This window comes from Phacochoerus africanus, chromosome 9 (genome assembly GCF_016906955.1).
Source record: "Phacochoerus africanus isolate WHEZ1 chromosome 9, ROS_Pafr_v1, whole genome shotgun sequence".
Classification (NCBI taxonomy): Eukaryota; Metazoa; Chordata; class Mammalia; order Artiodactyla; family Suidae; genus Phacochoerus; species Phacochoerus africanus.
In genome coordinates, this window is record NC_062552.1 from 82,553,881 (window position 1) to 82,557,939 (window position 4,059).

The 4,059-nt window shown below is 36.8% G+C and overlaps 1 pseudogene; it reads left to right on the forward strand.

Annotated features, from left to right (window-relative positions):
* The first annotated feature begins 380 nt into the window (after positions 1-380).
* On the forward strand, positions 381-1,311 carry LOC125136033 (olfactory receptor 4F3/4F16/4F29-like; annotated as a pseudogene).
* Positions 1,312-4,059: the final 2,748 nt, after the last annotated feature.

Genomic DNA, 4,059 nt, shown 5'->3' on the forward strand with positions numbered 1-4,059 from the left:
CCAAATGCCATTGCTACCTCTTCCTTTTTTCTATCTTTCTGTTGCACTGTACCATCTAGACTGCCCATCCCAATCTTTGCTCTCCACAACTACTATGTTTTCATACTTGTTTCATTCTCTTTTATTTATAGCCAATTAGTCCTAGAGGATGTGGTAAGGGATATTGCATGTGGAAGTGACACAACCACTTTAAGTGACCACAGGTAAAATGCTTATTTGGTAATGATATAGCCTTGAGGAGGAATTCTGCAAGAGTTATAGGCTTCACACTGTTTATATCCTTGAATAATGAATTATTATAATATAGGACATTATTAACATACCTATTTTCATTTTCTTTGCCTTTTCCTTTATCTGAAAACATTCCAGCTAACAAATCGATGAACAGAGATAATCATTCTGTGGTGTCAGAGTTTGTGTTCCTGGGACTCAGCAACTCCTGGGAAATACAACTTCTCCTCTTTCTGTTCTCATCTGTTTTTTATGTGGCAAGCATGATGGGAAATTCTCTCATTTTGCTCACACTGACTTCCGACCATCACTTACACTCCCCTATGTACTTTCTGTTAACCAACCTCTCCTTCATTGACCTAGGAGTTTCTTCTGTCTTTTCTCCCAAAATGATTTATGATCTGTTCAGGAAACATAAAGTCATCTCCTTCAGTGGCTGCATCACTCAAATCTTCTTCATCCACCTCATTGGTGGTGTGGAGATGGTGCTTCTCATTGCCATGGCCTTTGACAGATATGTCACTATTTGGCTATCATGAGCCCCAAAATGTGTATTTTGTTTGTATTCTGTTCCTGGTTGCTGCATGGATAATTGGTTTGGTTCACTCTGTGGTTCAGCTGGCATTTGTTGTAAAATTACCATTCTGTGGCCCTAATGTTCTAGACAGCGTTTACTGTGATTTTCTTCGGTTCATCAAACTCGCCTGCACAGATACCTATAGGCTAGAGTTTATGGTCACAGCCAACAGTGGAGTTATATCCCTGGGATCATTCTTCATACTGATTATCTCCTATATTTTTATCCTGATTACTGTTCGGAAACACTCTTCAGGGAGCTCATCTCAGGCTCTCTCCACCTTGTCAACTCATGTCATGGTGGTGATTTTATTTTTCGGTCCTTGCATTTTTATTTATATCTGGCCTCATCCCACATCCCACCTAGACAAATTCCTCGCTGTTTTTGATGCAGTTCTCACTCCTTTTTTAAATTCAGTCATCTATACATTCAGGAATAAAGAAATGAAAATGGCAATGAGGAAAGTATGCAGTCAGTTTTTTATTTATAGAAGGATTTCATAAATGCCAAAAGTATCATGAAGTCTCCTTAGTCACATGGAGTAATATTGAATTTCGATTATTTTAATATCAGGAGTGTCTAAGTACCTTATGAACATTTAGTTGTCCCAAATTAAAATAACATGGTTCTTTTAAAAATGTTAAGTGGGAGATTATGTTACTCTATATGGTTGGCGGAAGAATGTGGTAAAATGTGTCTCTGGAGAAGGCCAAAATGCTTATCTCTCAGGAGACACGACCTTGATGAATTTACTATTGCCTATGCTAAGTCTGTTCAGTGTCAGAGTGGGTTATATATGAGGAAATGCTGATTGACACTAAGTAAATTGATGCTAGATGGGAATACATACATCAAGATCCCAGTTTATTAATTTGCCACAAAAAATATCAAGTGGTCTGAATAACTTCCACATAAGTATTACTCATTATTTCACTATAAAGAAATTTCTGAGAATTCAAATGATGACAGAAACATCAATGAGCAGGAAATCAGGCAAGAAGAGTTAGTTGGATTATTCAAATATTTAATCATATCAATTTTGACACTTAATGCCTGTATGTCCCATGCTAGGATATGCCCATCATCACATTTGGAAAAACAAGATCCTTAAGCCAGGCCTTTAATCTGAATAGTGCTGGCAGTTTTATTACAAAACATACCTTTTGACATTTTGGGAGGTTTTTTTTGTTTGTTTGTTTGTTTGTTTGTTTTTGTCTTTTTAGGGCCACACCCCAGCATATGGAGGTCCCCAGGCTAGGGGTCTAATCAGAGCTACAGCTGCCGGCCTACACCGCAGCCACAGCAACGCCAGATCCGAGCCACATCTGCGATCTACAGCACAGCTCACAGCAACGCCAGGTCCTTAACACACTGAGCAAGGCCAGAATTGAACCCATGACCTCATGGATACTAGTCAGGTTCGTTAACCACTGTGCAGTAATAGGAATGAGTTCCCATTTTGACATTTTTAAGTCAGTTCCTTAGCATGCAGAGGTTCTCAGGCCATGTATTGACCCCTAGCCACAGCAGTGACAAGGCCGATCCATAACCCATCGTGCCAACACAGAACTCCTTTACCTTTTGACACTTGTTCGTATTATTTTCCTACATACATACAGATGCATTTTTATTTCCACATGTAATCAACCTACTTCTTCCTTTTCCTTCTGCTGACATGACCATTCTTGTTACATCAGAATGATTTGAGTCACTGAAAGCTAAATTTTAGTTTTGGAGATGTTTTACTTATAATGGTATATGTTGAATATCTTCCTATATTCAATTCTATAGGAATAAGGGATTTGCATCAACAGATTTAGAAATTTCAATTCTTGCCCATTTCAACAAAGATCCAAGACTCACTCTCAAAGATGTAGAGCAGATAACTCTGATCGTTATACACCCGAACACACATTCAATATACTTTAACCAGTTTACCAATGCTCCTTTGGGCTACTTGGCCCTTATTGATTTCACAACTTTTTTTGTTTGATAAGTTGTTTGCCTTTTCTTTTGATTTCCATTGCTCTTATATCTATTTTTCTGTTTTTGACTCCCTTTTCTTTGTACCCTTAGAAAACCAATATGCATATATCAGTTTACTGACTAGCACTTATACTCAGCTTCCTTATAATTTGTTTGGAAGTGATGTTTTTAAAATGGAAGTTTCACTGGGTTTTCTCTTCCACTGACTAATGTTCATTAGATCTATAAAAGATTCTCAGATTCTTTATTATTTATGTTGATTTAAATGCCTGCTGCTCCCAATCTTTTCCCTTTCTGTGTTTGTGTTAGTTCTTTATCCATGACAAGATAGATTCTTCAACTGCATAGTGAATAAACACTTTATGTATCATCCAATTTAAAACTGTTTTAATGTTATTCCTTGTTTATACATTTTATTTGAGTACAGTTGACTGACAATGTTGTGTTAGTTTCAGGTGCACAGCAAAGTGAATCAGTTGTACACATATATAAATCTGTTCCTTTTCAGATTCTCTTTCTCATTTAAGGTTATTGCACAGTATTGAGTAAAATTCCCTGTGCTATACAATAGGTCCTTGTTACCTATCCATTTTGTATATAGTAGTTTGCACATGTCAATCGCAAACACCTAATTTATCCCTCCCACATTTCCCCTTTGGTAACCATAAATTTGGTTTGAAAATGTTTGAGTCTGTTTCTGTTTTGTAAGTTCCTTTGGATCATTTTTATTAGATTCCACATATTTATGATCTCATATGATATTTTTCTTTCTCTGTCTGACTATCTCACTTACATGATAATTTCTATGTCCATTCATGTTGCTGTTAATGGTATCATTTCATTCTTTTTATGGCTGAGTAGTATTCCACTGTATATATGTACCACATTTTCTTTATCCATTCCTCCATCAATGAACATTTAGGTTGCTTCCATGTCTTAGCTATTGCAAATAGTGCTGTGATGAACACTGAGGTGCATGTATCTTTTAAATTAGTTTTCTCCAGATATATGCTCAGAAGTGGGATTGCTGGATCATATGGTATTTCTATATTTAGTTTTTGAAGGAACCTCCATGCTGTTCTCCATAGTGGTTATACCAGGTTATAATCTCATTATATTTTATTCTAAAAAATTATTGCTTCTCGTGGACACCTGCTCTGCTGTTTTCCCAAATCACCAACCTCCTCCTTCTGCTAAATGTGTGTTATCTTGCAGCAACCATGTGATATGATTAGATGACATGACATGTAGAGCCTACCTCTCTG